This window comes from Epargyreus clarus, unplaced genomic scaffold, assembly GCF_041222505.1.
Source record: "Epargyreus clarus isolate Ecla_fem2 unplaced genomic scaffold, WU_Ecla_fem_2.2 ptg000014l, whole genome shotgun sequence".
NCBI lineage: Eukaryota > Metazoa > Arthropoda > Insecta > Lepidoptera > Hesperiidae > Epargyreus > Epargyreus clarus.
The window spans coordinates 15,184,023-15,203,526 of NW_027332222.1; the positions used below are offsets into that span (position 1 = coordinate 15,184,023).

The 19,504-nt window shown below is 35.3% G+C and overlaps 1 protein-coding gene across 4 annotated transcripts in view; it reads right to left on the bottom strand.

The window, feature by feature from the left end:
- The window catches only part of LOC140746980 (uncharacterized), a 195,847-nt gene extending 178,635 nt beyond the window's left edge, over positions 1-17,212 (bottom strand). For all 4 annotated transcript variants that reach the window (XM_073079186.1, XM_073079183.1, XM_073079184.1 and 1 more), the window contains exon 1: positions 16,895-17,212. The gene's annotated coding sequence lies outside the window, so the exon portion shown is untranslated. The remainder of the gene's footprint in view (positions 1-16,894) is intronic.
- Positions 17,213-19,504: the final 2,292 nt, after the last annotated feature.

Sequence of the window (19,504 nt, forward strand, 5' to 3'; positions counted from 1 at the left end):
TATTGTGCGTGTTCGTAGTTCGTGTATCTACACTACACGATCTGCATAATATTTGCGATACTTCATAATGCTTGAGAACTATGGCGATATTTTATACGAAGGACCAGTCTATCTGTTTTTAATCCGAGGTCCTATAGTACGGTAATACCTACAGTATCTCCCAAAGCGCACGTAAAGTATAACAAAATTCGTATAACATAGAAACTAGCTAGCTAGCTAGTTAGGCAACTAGACATGAGATCCTCGATATGGGATCTGGTTTGTTGTGGCGATAGCGATCTGCCCTCTGCGACCCTGTTGACAGAACCGGACAGCAGTTGGCCTGCGGACCTTATATGGCCTTATGTAGTTAGATTGAAATACGCTAAAGTCTAAAATCCCACTTTTGTATAAAAGCGAGCTAGGTCTTACGTAAGTTCCACTTTTTGTATTAAAGCTTAAAGTGTAAGTTTGAAATATCTCATCTTTGTACTTAAGCTGTATAAGTTGAATAAATTGCTACTTTTCACAGAAGCAAAAAAATAAGTAATTTGTTGATAGACATTTGTATGAAACCAAACCTTAAAAATAAGATCTATGCCAAGCAATGTCCTTCTAAAGAATACATAAATCGCTAATAGATATTTTGCGGAAACATAACATCCTTTAAAATAAGGTCTATGTTAATTAGGCTTCTAACGAATCGGTGAATTGCAAGTCATAGCCAAAATAAATAAAATAGACACCTAATTCCACATTTATCGGTTCAGTGAGTAAAGGTAATGCCGTTTCTATTGCATATGTTTTCCAAATTGCATTACCTACCAAAAATTTTAGCAAGTGGTTTTGCTTCTAAGCTGAATTTGACATGTTGGACTCGGCACTGCCTAAAATATTTAACACATCGATATTTATTTTTAATATTACAATGACTATGGCAATGATAATATGAAATAATGGACAATGCCTACGAATATCAATAAAGTTTTTATTTTACCTACGCCTCGTTAGTGAATTAATCTCCTACAAATTGCCAACAATTGCCAACAAGGGGACAATAAAATTTAATTAATATCAACTTTTCCCGTTATATTTCTTTATTAAACTTAGCCGTTACCAATTAAGTACTTTTTATGCAAATTAAGTAACAAATGGTTATGTCTAGCTGATACTAAGTAATCATAGCCTTGAATATCTGGAAGCAACCACAACCGGAAGACTTGGAATCCTTCCCAAGGTCAGACTAACAGACAGAGATGCGTTGCTGCTTCTTAGGACTAAGTAAGAAGCCCTCGTAAATATGTCTGCCTTACCACACCCTTCAACTCAGAACACACAGTGTTTAACACTACTAATATAGTCCACGAACACTGCTAGTCCGCTTTGAATATAGAAATGAATCGCGTTGCCATAGCAAATTATATGACTGATGCTCGCAACAACTTCAGAGCGGACTAGCAGTTTGGCGCGGACTATACTAGTTTTATCACGCAAAAATATGGTACCTGGTACCTTATTTAAGCCACAAAAGGGTTCTCCCACTTTTATTTTTAAGTGGGCCATAGACTTACGGCTTAGCGTTTTAATTACGTCACAAGTTAAAGATGGCGTCATTGTTTCAAATGCCAGCCCTAAAACACTGACAAGTGATGTCATGTTGCTGTGAGCATAGTGATTTCATTTTAGAAGAGTGCAGTGAAATTAGCGCAAGGTTTTTTATATAACATAGGAGCAGCCATAGATTAGTAAAGATTACTCACTCCTAACTAGAAAATGTGCCCAGTTTTGAGAATTTAAATACTTGCGTAAAAAAGTTTTGCCACGTCTCCGTGCTAAAATATCCCTAAAATATTTGAAATAATTATTTATTTATTATGTAAATTCATGTAAATTACGCAGTATTAGTTATTTATTCGTAAATTTTCTCTAAAAATGTTTTTATTTGTCAAGAATTTAAAAAAAGAACTTACGATAATAAGCCATTTGTGGCTTCATTCAATTTCAAGGCGGCGAAGTATCTTTACTAATCTATGGGAGCAGCAGACGAGCATGCAGTTAACCCCAGATAGGATTAAATATTCCTACCTGAGGTCGACCACAGATGCGCCACTAGGACTAAGCTGGGACGCTTCGGAAAAGTATGTCTTCCTTACCACACCCTTCAAACCAGAACACAGCAGCGCTTAACACTGCTGTTATGAGGCAGAAATAGGTAAACGGTGGTGCCGCCGGAGTCGAACTACAAAGGGTTCTACCTTCAAAACAAAAAAATAAAAATAAATTTTATTTTCTGCCAGCCACGATTCCAACCATATACCGTTAAACGGATAAAACTTGTATGTTATTATGAATATTACAAGTTTCCGGTCGCGTACATTTCTTATGGACTGCAACAACCTGTTATATTTAATCCCACCGCTGGACATACCTCTTCGGAATTAGAGGAAAATTCCCTTACGAAGCTGTAATGCGAATTGGTGGAATATACAATTTAGGCACCAAAAATTCGAATTGTTAGAAAAAATAGACAGTTGAGTTGAGCCTTTTTAACTGCTGATCGACAATCGTTACAAATATTGAATAATGGACTTCAAAAAACGAGAAGGTTCTCAATTAGTCAAAATCTTTTTGTAAAATATTTTGTTCCTAAATAGCAGGAACAAGTTTACATATGTCATGGACATTATTTCTTTAATCAATTACATTCATGTTACGATTTAAATTAAATGTTTATGTTGATGAGGATTCTCTACATAACACATAAACAAAGTAAAGAACAACCTTATAATAGAGATACTTTTCCTTACAAACAAACTTTAGGACTCTACACGTTTACTTAGTCAATGATCTAGGCAAACGAACTTATTTTCGACGCTACGCGCTAGCTAGACTGGCTTCTAGTCATAATTACAGGAAGTTTGTTATAGCAGCCGCTTCAAATTGTAATTATTATACCTTTTAAGGCTTTGCGGTCAATAGCCTTTTAATGTTCACAACAAATTGAATATTATAAAGTTTTACGGCCAAGTGGTTTGAAATTCAGTCACTTAATTGGAAAGTCCGAAGTTCTAATCTAATATGACAGACTGACTTATAAGGGGACAGGTTGTAATTTAGTGTTGAACTGTAACAATATAAGTATTTTTTTGTTAATTGGAATTAAATTAAAGTAGCAAGAAATACCACCACTCCACAAATCCACCTTACCATCCACAAACTTTTAGTCAACCAGATATGGGAACGAAATCCTACCGAAGATGGGTAGAACTGAAGACTAAGTTGGAACAGTTAACACCATAAAAGGTTTCACCACCTTCAAATCTGCAGAAATCCTGAAGTCAAATCAAATATCAAATGATGCCTACCTTAATTCATCATTTAGGTATGGCTTACAGAGGCTCAAATAAAAATAGGCAATTAGAATAAGAGAGGAAATAGGTTTTCATGAAAATTTTCACGCAGATCACGTCCGTCCTATATTATTGGGTATACAGGTACTGCTAATAAAACGCCCTTCGCCCTTCTCCGTCAAATCTCTGTTTTACTTTAATACATGAGATTGTTTTTCTTGAAGAACTAATTATTTTTAAAGAATTTCTGAGCCGAGAATTATGTATTATAGATAGAAGTTTGACTTATTTTCGCGTGATAGAATAATCTTATTTAGGGTTTATTATAAACGGTAAAATAATCGTAAAGAAAACTGCATACCTGAGTGAGAAAAAGTTCTCGTAGGTATGCCTCTACCAATAGGCATTTGGTCCGCGCGGTGGACTAATCCTTCTCATTCTGAGAGGACAGCCGTGCCCAGCAGTGGGACAGTAATGGTAAATGTAAATGGGGGGCAGATGCCCCTTACCATGAAGATACCTTGCCACTTACAAATGCACTGCGTGTTCCTTTGCTACTCCTAACTTATAAAAATACGAGTAAATGTATTATAACTAGCATATAACAAGACAGCATCCAATTTAAGATTAAGTTTAATTAATCCATCGGCTGCTTAATCGATATTCCGTTTCCAAAAACCAATATTATTTCTGTAAGTTGAGAATTCGGTTTTGTTTTCAAAGCCGTCCGAACTATCAAAATTATTGTTTCCCTAACAATAATAATGGATTTAGAAAATACAATATCTGCATAGTCAATATTCTATTGAAACTTATTCAGATAATTTATTTGCTATTAAATTTTCTATAATTGCTTTCAACAGTTACAGATTATTACGCAGCCCTATATTTTACTTCAATATTTATAGTGGTCACAATTTAATAGGCCCATTTTGACACATGCCATCCCAATGTCATTAATGTCTTAAACTAACTTTTGATGTGAAACATCTATAGCCGCACGTAAAAAAGATTTTTGGCGTGGCGACGCTTACCTTTAACTACATAGACAAATGTTCTATAAGGGACAGAGCTATTAGAACAATGTGATAAAAAAAGACAACTAGTGTTTGACCTTGCGTTTCAAGTGTACGCAAACGTAAATATTGACAATGGAATATAGTGACCAATGATTACTTCAGTCAAAACGGGACATCGATTTTTTTATGTCAAATACTTTTTACGTGAAAAAATATAGTTAAAAATAATAAAAAACACGATTTTATGATAAAATTAACTAAAAAGTAGAAAATAATTTTCAATCTAGGAATCATTTAAGGAAAAGTAAATAGTATAATTGTGCAAAAAATGTGGGGCGCTTTATGAAAACTGATAAATGGAGCACCACATGTTTTTTTCATAATTATAATATTTACTGTTACTTAATTGACAATGGCAACGGTTCATTTCGGAGACAACGGCACGAAGCATCGAAAAAAGGGACTGTCCCGTTAAAAACGGGACGTATGGTGGTTTTCCCATTGATACGCATGCTTGTCAAAGACAATGAAATAATGGAACAGAAGGTAAAAAATGTCCAAAACTGTCGATAATAGTTTTAGTACATCGTTTACGTAGAAATGTTATAGTACAGTTTAACTAAATAAATTATTATTATATAAATATATAATTTGACAGAATGTATCTATACAGATGTATCGACTGGTTTAAAATATACGATTTAAAAATTGTTTATATTTATTATCATAGATTAGTAAAGATTACTCACTCCTAACAAGAAAATGTACCCAGTTTTGAGAATTGAAATAGTTGCGTAAAAAAGTTTTGCCACGTCTCCGTGCTAAAATGTCCCTAAAATATTTGAAATAATTATTTATTTATTATGTAAATTACGCAGTATTAGTTATTTATTTGTATATTTTCTCTAAAAATGTTTTTATTTGTCAAGAATTAAAAAAAAGAACTTACTAATAAGCCGTTTGTGGCTTCATTCAATTTCAAGGCGGCGAAGTATCTTTACTAATTTATGTTTATTATTTTCAGTTTTATTTTACACACGACCATTAATTGCAAAGTTGTGTACATTTTATAAATGTTATGTACTAGCTGACCCAGTAGTAGGACAGTAATGGGTTGACGACATGATTGAATCACGATTTTTAGATTGTCAAAATCTGGTGAAAGGCGATCAAAACATTCATCGAAATAGAAAACACCCGAAGGTACAACCAAAACAACGGATTTTGTACAGGCTCCTCCTTTTTGAACGTACATAAAGAAATATACATAAACACCCAGAACAGAAAAGAATGCATCAGTTACACATCTAACTGGTCGAAGATCGAACCCGGAACCCACTGCGTGTCAGAACATTATCTCAACCGCTTCGTCACACGGGTCAAAGTCAAAGATATGGCTTACGTTGCTATTCAATTGAAATATTACCATTATATTATAGGGATACCATGAGCAAGAATTCTCGTAAAATATGAACTATGGGGAGTTCAGAACACATGACTTATGGCAACCCTCTACGTTCGGGTAACGGCTATTCTGGAAATATGGCAGCCATATATTTTGATTACTGCCGCTTCAGTGCACAAATCATCGGCAATTTGTAGAAATGTTAGGATTTGGACAAAATGTTATGATGGCAATACATCTTGTACGATGGTTGGAGCTGACAGCCTAGTGGTTAAAACCGTTCGTTAAAAGGTTCGTTCGTCTCTTCGTTCGTCGGTTACAATTCCTTTACTACTTTTGAATACCTAAGAAATCTTTAAAACATTTTACAAATATATGTGAAGTAGGTTTATCAATCCGCATTTGGCCAGCTTGGTATTTTGCTCCTATTTCATCTTGATTTGATTTAAAGAATGGTGTTAAGAAAACCAGCAACACCACAGTCCACCATTGCATTTCATGGGAATAGCACAGAATCGCTCTTCAAGGAAGGCCATTGACAAGGCCGTTCTTGACAATCACGACCCTCAGACATGAGAAATCGACTAATAAGAAGGAAGATAAGGTTTTCTAACTTAATTTTCGAAAACGGCATACCTGTAGCTTATTGGGATTTCTTTTCTGTTTTATAAAAGTTTGAATCTTAAAGTAAATGGTCAAACATACTACAAATTAAACTTGCATTATGCAAGCAGAAATCTGGCGTTACATTAGTCAAATAGAATTTATGCAAAGCCATATTATTGGTCTGATTATTTCAACGATATTGTTCAACATAGTCTCTATCTTTCTCAACTTGTAAATCAAACCAACAAGTTATGAAATAAATACTTCTACGTACAAAAAGTAGTTTTAAAAACATCCAATTGATTTAAATATAACTCGTTTTTATTAAGTCCCAATCTTTTTCAGCGAATAATGTTGTAACGTTTTTGTAACGTTGGTAATCGTTGCAAGGTTGTCGTTGTCGTAATTAGATGGACTTTTTGTTAACTAAATCGATTTTTTAAGTTTGACAAGTGTAGATAGAACTAAATCGTATAAATTGTACAGCCAGCTCCAGAAATAGATTAATGTATTAAGGTTTCAAAAATACCTAAACATTCATAAGTATCTGAACACAACTACCATAATTAGATGAACTTCGTAAAGTTTCAAAAGTAGATGAACATATCATATTAGTTACGTTTGCTTGTTTGCAAATGCGGTGCACAGTTATTTTTGACGCATTGGTGAAGCTTCCTAGGGTATAGATACTTATGGGTAGTTATGAATTATGGGTACTTATGGATACGTATGGGTAGGGTAGGGATACTTATGAACGTTTGGGTATATAGGTATTTTTTGGAATTTTGATCTGCTCAACTACTAATGAAGCTGACTGTACATTACAAAGAATATGTATGTTAACATTATTTACAATTTTCATTGAGGAAACTTTCTCAAATAAAAACAAGAAATAAAAATTCCGCTTCGTTCAAAACATTTTGCTCAGGCCAAATAAAATACTGTTACGAAACTCAATATTCGTGAAACAATACAAAAATATACGTTCTTCCGGCATTTTCAAAACGAGAGTTGTTTTTTAACAGACGAATTCAGCAACTATAGAAAAAATAACAAAATATCGTATGAAATTGCGTACGAAACTTTAACAATAGCACAGTACAAATATCTATATCCTTATACTGTGACAAGAGTTTTTAATACATATTATTCAATGCATATCTTAGAACTTTTCAGAAGTTATAATAGAAAGAACTGTATAATTATGAAGGTCATTCAATATTATTATCATAGTGATAAGTGATATTTGAACAAAATTAACGCTTTTTATGATAAAATGTATCAAATTAGAAAAAGCCAGACAGAAAACTTACGATCGTAAGAAAGATCTTGTAATTTGAATACATAAATATAACGTTACTTGTAACCGCTGTCAAAATCGGTTTATTTTTTTTAATCACCATTGGAAATATTAAGCATACAAATACACAGAAAAAATTTAAAAACTGATTGTTATATTTATATTTTGGTGGCTTTGATATCATATAAATAAATTACGTGAGCTTAAAAAGTAAAATTGTTCTTTTTTAATAATATAGGAATAGCAGACGATCATGCAGTCCGCCTGATGGTAAGTGGCTACTGTCGCCCATGGACATCTGTAATCAAACCCAGATAGGTTTAGATATTCCTACCTGAGGTCGGCCACAGATGCGCCGCTACCCATGAGGACTAAGCTGGAACGCCTCGGAAAAGTCTGTCTCCCTTACCACACCCTTCAAAACGGAACACAGCAGCGCCTAACACTGCTGTTATTAGGTAGAAATAGGTGTGGCGGTGGTACCGCCGGAGTCGAACCACAGAGGGTTCTACCACCTTCAAAACTTCGGAACTTCATAAAAATAAGCAATGTAAGCCACATTGCATTTTTTACAGGATTGGGAAAGGTAATGTATGTACGAGTATGTATGAAGCTTATTCTTGCTTTTGGTACGTTTTACAACCTTAACGACTCGACAAATTTTAACAGATGAAGTGTCGTTAGATTTGTCGAATCGTTAAATTTTGTGAGTAACATATCCTATGTTTTTATATATTTAAGCAGTCTCATTTTAATATCAAAACTATCCGCAGACGAGAATCTTAAGCTCACCCGTCCGTGCTTATGGCTAATTGATAATCACCGATCCGGTTATTTTCTAATACGATAACATAATGGCGCCGGTATATAATTAATTGATAGTTTTTATTATGTTATACGTATTAAATAACATATATAACCATAGCTCACATAAGACAGACATAGTTTCACCCTGGAACATTAGTGGAGAATTATCACAAAAATAAAAAATAAAACTGACTGCTTAAAAATATATCTCATGTCAATTTAGACGACTCTAAGTATGTCAAAATCCATCACGTCGTATGGGATACAGAGCATGCCACAGAATGATACTTAAGTTCAAATAACATTACCCTCCACAATTGGGTAAAAAACAGACATTTCAAAATGAGACATATGTACATACTGTATATAAAATCACGAAGACATTTCGGGAATTTAGATATCTGCCCAGCCAAGAATTGAACCGAGGACTTTTATTGGAATATCAGAATATTGGCATATTTGGGACATTTTGAACAAGTAACAAGCACAAACAAAATGTGTATGAACTATAACTTAGCGCATTTTAAACCTATATGTCTGATCCACAGACGAAGAAACAAAAGACTCCTAAATTATTCATAGAGAGAAATTATACCTGCCTGGGTCAGGGTTTAAATTGACGTCATTTAATTCGATCTATTTGCATTTTCTTTATAAAATTATAGTAGCAACTGAGAATGCAGTCCACGTGATGGTAAGCAGTCACTACTACCCATGGATATCTAAATCGGCAATAGATTCCTATCTTACATTACATCCATATCTTAGGTCGGCCATAAATGCCTTGCTACTCCTGGGAACTAAGCTGTATATCTCAGTATCGATCATCGAAAAGTATATCTCCCTTACCACACCCTTCAGACCAGAACACAGCAGCGCTTAACACTGCTGATAAGCAGCTGCATAAGCTCCATAAGCAGACATGTGTAGCAGTGGTGTCTCCATTATCGAACCGCAAATATTCTACGACCTGTAAAGATCTATTTTACTGACATATATGTAGGGTACATTTAGTTCAACTTTTTACAGTCTATTCAATTACCTCGTCTATAAAACCCGCATGTACGAATCCCGCAGACCACTGTAGAAAGCATAAATAAAATAATTGTCGCCACCGGCACCCCGTTATCTGCTGACACCCGCTTTGCATAACGGTTATTGCAGGGTTGCCACCCAATCAACTTGTTAACTGTTATGTTGTATGTAGGACTAATACGTAACGTGTTGCGGAATATAGTATGTTTTATAGTAGTTAGTTAATTATTTAATGTTCTTAAAACAGGAATTGAAAGGATAGAACCAACGGGGAGATGACTGCTTAGAGAATCATAGTTGTTGGGAAAGTGGAGGGAAAAAGACCTCGTGGAAGATCACCTACGTAGTCTGACCAGATCAAAGGCCACACCAAGATGTCTTTTACGGAGTGCTTTAGAAAAGCAGACGACTCATCACACTGGTTGGATATGCAGCATACCTGCATGAAAGACTTCCAAAGCAGCTACGAACTTCAGCCACGAAGTAAGGACTAAGAAGAAGAATAACCATTAGACTGGGGAGGTATTAGCGGCACAGCTATTCCTTCATTCGCTAGCTTCCTAGTGTGATCAGCTCTTGAGTCGGCGAAGGATGCGGATGCCGGCGACTTTGATATGAGACGACAATCTTAATCCTCATTAGTGGTAACGGTATTATCGACTTTAGATAGAACCCTTTTTATTCCTCTACTATAATTTTGTGGGATCCAACAACACCACATTACTATGTTATCTAAACTAATATTATAAAGAGGAAAACTTTGTTTGTTTGATTGATTGTAATGAATAGGCTCAAAAACTACTGGACCGATTTTAAAAATTCTTTCACCATTCGAAAGCTACATTATCCACGAGTAACATAGGCTATATTTTATATGAAATATATTTGATAAATAGATTTTGAGGCGGTACAAAGTTTGCCGGGTCAGCTAGTACGTCATATTATGGTAAAATCCTTCAAGCCGTTTGAGCTGCAGGCGTGCCTACGAATGAAACATGCATGTACACTCGATAAACATAACCCTCCACTGTCGAGTCAAAATCTACTTTCGCATTTTTGTGTCTAGGACTACCATGAGTTTACAAAAGTATTACTCGCTAGCGACTGCGTAAAATAAATGTATGAAAAATTGTACAGCGCCTCTGGTGGTTACTCGTAGAACTAAAATCCGTAACTCGATACGTAAAAAACCTATCGAAATCAAATCGTTAGCTAATGTCATTATGATCTATTGCCATACAAATTCGGTCCCATGAGTCATTAATTTGACAGACGTTGTCAAGAAATACCGTAACGATAGTAGTTATGTTATTCACTAGCAAAATGACAATAGTTTTCTATTTACCATTTCTATAGTGGCGTTTCTATGCCAACTCATGGTCATGCTAAAAACTCGAAAAGTACTAAAAAACTACTACACGAGTACATATATTTAACCCATTCCCAAGAGAAAATTCAGATGGAGTCAAAATAAATCGTGTCCGTATTTAACCGGGTGACAATAATAATATAGAAATACCGTTACGTTGTTCTAACATCTGATATAAAGCACAGTATCATAAACTAAGACCTGGGGCGTTCTAACCCATGCACTGCCATTATTATCCGCGGTTCTAACCCCACCGCCCACTAGAACCATCTGAATCTAAGTGCTATTCAGTGAAATACAAACACGAATTCGATTTAGATATGACGATCTTAATTGTGTGATACGAGTACGATTGACAAACGAATAATTGGGAAAATAAAGTACTCCGTGTTCAGTAAATCGGCACTTACCGGAAGCAAAGTAATCCTCACAGATAACTATATGATATCGACAGCCCAGAGAACTCCTCTAGATTGGGGGGAAACAATAAAGAAAAAACATACGTAAGAAAGTCATATGTTTATTTTTCGAAACTTTTATAAACTTACATTTATTGTGCGTGTTCGTAGTTCGTGTATCTACACTACACGATCTGCATAATATTGGCGATACTTCATAATGCTTGAGAACTATGGCGATATTTTATACGAAGGACCAGTCTATCTGTTTTTAATCCGAGGTCCTATAGTACGGTAATACCTACAGTATCTCCCAAAGCGCACGTAAAGTATAACAAAATTCGTATAACATAGAAACTAGCTAGCTAGCTAGTTAGGCAACTAGACATGAGATCCTCGATATGGGATCTGGTTTGTTGTGGCGATAGCGATCTGCCCTCTGCGACCCTGTTGACAGAACCGGACAGCAGTTGGCCTACGGACCTTATATGGCCTTATGTAGTTAGAGCGAAATACGCTAAAGTCTAAAATGCCACTTTTGTAAAGCTTAACGTGAGCTACGTCTTACGTAAGTTCTACTTTTTATATTAAAGCTTAAAGTGTAAGTTTGAAAAATTTCATCTTTGTACTTAAGCTGTATAAGTTGAATAAATTGCAACTTTTCACAGAAGCAAAAAATAAGTAATTTGTTTATAGAAATTTTTATGAAAACCAAATATCCTTAAAAATAAGGACTATGCCAGTGTCATTTTAATGAATACATAAATTACTGATAGATATTTTGCGGAAACATAACATCCTTTAAAATAAGGTCTATGTTAAGTGGGCTTCTAACAAATCGAATCGAGTGAATTGCAAGTCATAGACAAAATAAATAAAATAGACACCTGATTCCACATTTATCGGTTCAGTGAGTATTAAAAGTCATCTCTATTGCATGTATTTTGCAAAAAAAATTTTGGCAATACCATTTGCCAAAATTTTTAAGCTGAATTTTGGACTCGGCGCGGCCTAAAATATTTAAGGCATCGATATTTCTTTTTAATAATTCATAATGTGAAATATTGAACAATGCCTACGAATATCAATAAAGTTTTTATTTTACCTACGCCTCGTTAGTGAATTAATCTCCTACAAATTGCCAACAATTGCCAACAAGGGGACAATAAAATGCCGACAAGAAAACAATAAAATTTAATTAATATCAACTTTTCCCGTTATATTTCTTTATTAAACTTAGCCATTACCAATAAAGTATTTTTTATGCAATTTAAGTAACAAATGGTTATGTCTAGCTGATACTAAGTAATCATAGCCTTGAATATCTGGAAGCTACCACAACCGGAAGACTTGGAATCCTTCCCAAGGTCAGACTAACAGACAGATGCGTTGCTGCTTCTTAGGACTAAGTAAGAAGCCCTCGTAAATATGTCTGCCTTACCACATTGTGAACATGCCGCCTTACCACACCTTTCAACTCAGAACACACAGCGTTTAACACTACTAATATAGTCCGCGTAAAACTGCTAGTCCGCTCTGAATATAGAAATGAATCGCGTTGCCATAGCAAATTGTATGACTACACCTGCTCGCAACAATTTCTGAGCGGACTAGCAGTTTGGCGCGGACTATACTAGTTTTATCACGCAAAAATATGGTACCTGGTACCTTATTTAAGCCACAAAAGGGTTCTCCCACTTTTATTTTTAAGTGGGCCATAGACACGGCTTAGCGATTAATTACGTCACAACTTAAAGGTGGCGTCATTGTTTCAAATGCCAGCCCTAAAACACTGACAAGTGATGTCATGTTGCTGTGAGCGTAGTGATTTCATTTTAGAAGAGTGCAGTTAAATTAGCGCAAGGCTTTTTTTATTATAATATAGGACCAGTAGACGAGCGTGCAATCCTCCTGATGCTAAGTGGCTACTGCTGCTTATGGACATCTGTAATCAACCCCATAGGATTACATATTCCTCCATGAGGTCGGCCAGATGCGCCACTACCCCTGAGGACTACGCTGGAACGCCTCGGAAAAGTATGTCTCCCTTACCACACCCTTCAAACCAGAACGCAAGAGCGCTTAAAGCAGCTGGTATGAGGCAGAAAAAGGTGTGGCGGTGGTGCCGCCGGAGTCAAACCACAAAGAGTTCTACCACCTTCAAAAAACAAAATAAATACAATTTTTATTTTCTACCGGCCACGATTCCAACCATTTACCGTTAAACGGATAAAACTTGTATGTTATTATGAATATTACAAGTTTCCGGTCGCGTATCTTTCTTATGGACTGCAACAACCTGTTATACCCACCACTGGACATACCTCTTCAGAATTAGAGGAAAAAATCCTTTACGAAGCTGTTGTAATAGAATACACAATTTAATGGCCAAAAATTCGAATTGTTAGAAAAATAAACGGTTGAGCAGCCTTTTTAACTGCTGATCGACAATCGTTACAAATATTGGAATCGTTACAATAATGGACTTCAAAAAAAGGAGGAGGTTCTCAATTACTCAAAATCTTTTTGTAAAATATTTTTTCCTAAGTAGCAGTAACAAGTTTACATATGTCATGGATATTATTTCTTTAATCAATTACATTCATGCCACGATTTAAATTAAATGTTTATGTTGATGAGGATTCTCTACATAACCCATAAACAAAGTAAAGAACAACCTTATAATAGACATACTTTTCCTTACAAACAAACTTTAGGACTCTACACGTTTACTTAGTCAATGATCTAGGCAAACGAACTTATTTTCGACGCTACGCGCTAGCTAGACTGGCTTCTAGTCATAATTACAGGAAGTTTGTTATAGCAGCCGCTTCAAATTGTAATTATTATACCTTTTAAGGCTTTGCGGTCAATAGCCTTTTAATGTTCACAACAAATTGAATATTTCCGGTGTGAAATAATAAACATAACAAACAGATTTTTATGCAGTTTTTCATTCATCAAGTTTTATTCAAACATTACATACTGTTTTCATTATTGTAAACGTAATGTAAATGGCGACAGCCAAGTGGTTTGAAATTCGACACTTAATTGGAAAGTCCCAAGTTCTAATCTAATATGACAGACTGACTTATAAGAGGTCAGGTTTTAATTTAGTGTTGAGCAGTAACAATATAAGTAGTTTTTTGTTAATTGGAATTAAATTAAAGTAGCAAGAAATACGCATTACACCGTACCATCAACAGACTTTTAATCAACCAGATATGGGAACGAAATCCTACCGAAGAGGGGCAGAAATGCGTCGTTACCTCTGAAGACTAAGTTGGAACACTTAACACCATAAAAGGTTCCACCACCTTCAAATCTGCAGAAATCCTGAAGTCAAATCAAATATCAAATGATGCCTACCTTAATTCATCATATGTATAAGTATGGCTTACAGAGGCTCAAATAAAAATAGGCAATTAGAATAAGAGAGGAAATAGGTTTTCATGAAAATTTTCACACAGATCACGTCCGTCCTATATTATTGGGTATACAGGTACTGCTAATAAAACGCCCTTCGCCCTTCTCCGTCAAATCTCTGTTTTACTTTAATACATGAGATTGTTTTTCTTGAAGAACTAATTATTTTTAAAGAATTTCTGGGCCGAGAATTATGTATTATAGATAGAAGTTTGACTCATTTTCGCGTGATAGAATAATCTTATTTAGGGTTCATTATAAACGGTAAAATAATCGTGAAGAAAACTGCATACCTGAGTGAGAAAAAGTTCTCGAAGGTATGCCTCTACCAATAGGCATTTGGTCCGCGCGGTGGACTAATCCTTCTCATTCTGAGAGGACAGCCGTGCCCAGCAGTGGGACAGTAATGGTAATTGTCCATGGGCGGCAGTAGCCCCTTACCATGAAGGTACCTTACCACTTACAAGTGAACTCCGTGTTCCTTTGCTACTCCTAAGTTATAAAAATACGAGTAAATGTATTATAACTAGCATATAACAAGACAGCATCCAATTTAAGATTAAGTTTAATTAATCCATCGGCTGCTTAATCGATATTCCGTTTCCAAAAGCCAATATTATTTCTGTAAGTTGAGAATTCGGTATTGTTTTCAAAGCCGTCCGAACTATCAAAATTATTGTTTCCCTAACAATAATAATGGATTTAGAAAATACAATATCTGCATAGTCAATATTCTATTGAAACTTATTCAGATGATTACTCTTATCAAATCAGTTGGGGTTGCTTAAAGATGTTCATGGACGGCAATAGCCACTTAACATATTAAAAAAAAACATTACCTTGAAAGGCAAACATATTTTGTTAAAAACTTTCCGATTTAAAGGAACTTTTATGTAATGTAGAGTACTTTTTACCTTAAATATTAAGGGATTCTACCAAAATACATGAAATTTTCCGATCCCATTACGCATCTAAATAAAATAACGCTTTCCACACGCTAACGCTTTCTGTAACCTTCATACATATCTTAACAAAAACTACGTCTAAAGATTTCAAATTTTAAAATCTTTTAGATATATTGTACAATTATACCACCTCTAATTCATTGTCATTATCTACTTTTATATTTATCAAACGATAATTTTCAGTAATGTCGCAACTAAAATTATAATAAAAATCTGCATGGCTGACCTATGTCCTAGGCCAGATTAAATGTTGCACAATCACCCTTATTCCCACGCAACAAGGCTGTTTACGCAATCGGCCTTTAGTTCTAAATGAAGTGAGAAATAATATTTTTTATTAATAGTATTCTTTACTTAACGAACTCATATTGTACAATAGAACCAGATACAGGCAGAGCTCATCTATCCATGCTGCTAAAATGAATTGTTATCTTCCTAAATAGATGTAACACCTATCAAGATACTTACGACTACGCATATAAAAATTAAAATAAGCCATATTTAAATTCATGATAGCGTAGTGATATAAATCACGATGTAAGGTTGAAGAACCGGGTTTGAGATGGCAGGCACTTTAATTGTTTCGAAGTTAGGTAAGTTACCCATGGACATCTGTAATCAACCTGAATAAAGATTTGAGTGTAACTACCTAAGGTCACAGGCACGGTGATACCCTTGAGGGCTTAATTTAAACGGCTTGGATAAGTATGTCTCCCCTACCACACCTATCAAACCAAAATGTTTTAGTAGAGTTGCAGAAGAATGTCCGAAATAAAAAATGTTTTGAATGTTTTTAATTGGGTATATTATAAGAAAGCACGGATGTAGGGATGTAGCTAGGATTTTGTGACTACCTTCTCAACAATAAAATATGGTAAAAAAATCTAATTGATAAAAATAGGTTTTTCTTAATAGTTATTAATTTTAATGATATTTCTACCTAAATAGAGGTAGAAATATTATTTGAATTACGTTAAATAAATAAACATCTTACCTTCAAACTTAAAACCCTAAAGAACCCTCGCGAGGTAAATTGGTCCCGTCAGGCACCCACTTTACATAAAAATAAAGTGTTATCGTTATCATAAACGGCAACAATAAAAAATAATGGCTCATTCACAAACCTGTTTTCAAAATTACGTTACTTACAGGTTGTTGATAACCTGACAAGTTTGTTAAGCGGGACGAAATAAATTAGCGCCCACTTTAAAAAATATTTATTAAGTATTATTTACCTGTAATAACTCAGACTACTTCCGCCCTGGAGAAGTCCAGTAGAAATCCAGCTCACAAAACCACTAACCAAACACAGAACTTAACTGTACCAATTCTAACAAACTTTGAACGGAGGTAACCTCGCAACAAAATTGCGAACCAACTTTTATTATTACTTTTATCACTCAAAAATCGTAAATAAACATTTTACTGACGTATCACTGGATATTGAACCGCACAAATTAATACCGGTCACTTTTTAAAAGGAACGATGTAATGTTTTTTGTTACGATCGAGTGAGTGGGAGCCATTTCGTTACGTACGACACTCGGCGCGAGTCTAACTGGACTGAGTAAAAATGGCGGTGGGTGGCGAACGGAGCCGCGCAGTCAAAGATCATGCGTGTTTACAGGTGAGTTGATTGGGCACTGGTTTTAGGCACAAATCAGTTTAAAACTACGAAAATGTATCTGTATTTCCTACTTCAACAAATTGCTGGTTATATACAGCGATTACAGATTACTTAAGCGACATAATGTAACATAGATTTTTAATGAATTTACTGAAATAGTCACATCATCCGGAAATTAAAGTAATGATAATTTTATACATATCTTTTTTGCTACGTGACAGTATTAAAATATTTGAAAAATATCTTTAACACCTGCACCAAATGTTCAGAGACTTTATAGTGACTTATCAGAGTTCATGTAAGAAGTACCTACGTACCTATATATACAAAATGATAAGCACATAGGTATAATTAAAATGAACAAGAGGTACCTAAGCTCTTCTAAAATTCCCTTATACTTGAGTCTCGCTGTTACTTAGATTAGATGGGTCCCCAAAATCCATCGCCGTTATCCTCATTTAAATTGCTAAGCTAATTCTGAAGCTATAAGCAAGCTACTAAGCCTTCGGCGATTTAGAGTAATTGTTAACATTTCAAAGTGATAAATTCTATGTTAATTTTAGTAGGTCATCTCCGATGTCTGGCTTATAACAGCAGTGTTTTTGATACTATCTTCTGGTCTAAAGTTTATCAAAGCAAACACTTGAATCATCTATTTGTCTCTAACATCATGGTCCTTAGTTCCTCACAGTTATTAATTTTTTAACGTAATGAGATTATTTTATGTACTTAAAACTCAAATGCACTACGAGCCCTATATTTAAGTTTAAGTGCAATATTGCTTTATATAAAAGTTAAAAAAAGCTTTTTGTATTGTTCTCAAAAACCCTTTCATTTGATGCCCATATCATAGGGTTGCATAAAAATAAACGGTCTCTCTCCACTAAGGTTAACATGCACAACATGATGCACAAACATATTATAATGCAAAAATTCACCTCTATCGGCTATCGGGAAGGGGGTAAAATTTAATTTGCAACCAAATACATGCGAACTAACAAAGAAAGTTTAATTAAAGCTTGTAAGAATAAACCTCGCAATACGTCCAGTCTTCAGTTCGAAGTCTGATCTATGCTGCACGATGAGTGCAACTACTGCGCGCGGAAAAACCGGTTTCAAGTAACGCATAGTGAAAAATTGATAAATCGGTAAAGCTCCCACGCGGTGTCACGCGAGGCCTATTACACATTATTTTTAATGTATCGGCAATCAAAGAGCTTATTTTGTTTTTCTTGACGGATTGTTTGTAAAGTAAATACATGGGATTGGACTTTATGTGGGTTCCAGATTTGTTTTTTTACAAAACACGGGTAGGAAAATGCTACGTACGTATAGCATTTTAGAGGAATTATAAAAATACATAAAACCAGATTTTCCCTCTCACTCGATCATAACTCCGATTAGTAGAGTCGGCTGGAATATTTTCGTATTTTGTTTAATTCTGAATTACGCTACTGAAGTTTTGTAAGCATTCTGCAAATGTGCTCGAGAGAATATCTACCAATCTAATAAAACTAAAACTCCTCACACCCTTTCAGGAGGCCAGTGCTCAGATGTGGAAAAGTAATGGGTTGACAAAATATTCTGTATATACTTACTTTGAACAATTTTGGACAAAACATGTCAGAAAACGCAGTCAGAGACATGAACACGAGCTTGCAGTCCACCCGATGTTATATGGCAGCAGCGTTTGACAGAGGCGATGTTGCCGCCGGAGTCAAACGACAAGGGGTTACAGCACCTTCATCACTCTCCGTTGTCAAATCTTCTCATCTTAGTTTTCAGTGATGTAGTAAAAGCGTAAATTGAATCCTGATTCCTGAAAGTATTTGAACTTAATTTACCGGTATAGTCCGCGCTAAACTTCTAGTCCGCTCTGAAGATGTTGCGCGCAGATTTAGTTAGCATATACTTCGTTACGTAAGGGCACGCTAACGTAACAATGTTCCCGTGGGCGAGAGCGGGCAGCTGACGCGTACCGGGGGGTCCTGCGCGGCCTTCGTCCCGCTAATATATACAGTTTGCTACTGTGACGCAACTCGTTTCTATATTCGGAGCGGACTAACAGTTTGGCACGGACCAGTGGCGGACTAAGATCGTCGGAAGCCCCGGGCGGAAAGTTGAATGGGCTTCCATTCAACTCCCAGTGTAAAAAGTTCGCCTGTGATTCGCTGACTGATACACATTTCATAGATTGTTTGGTTCTGACGACCTTTTT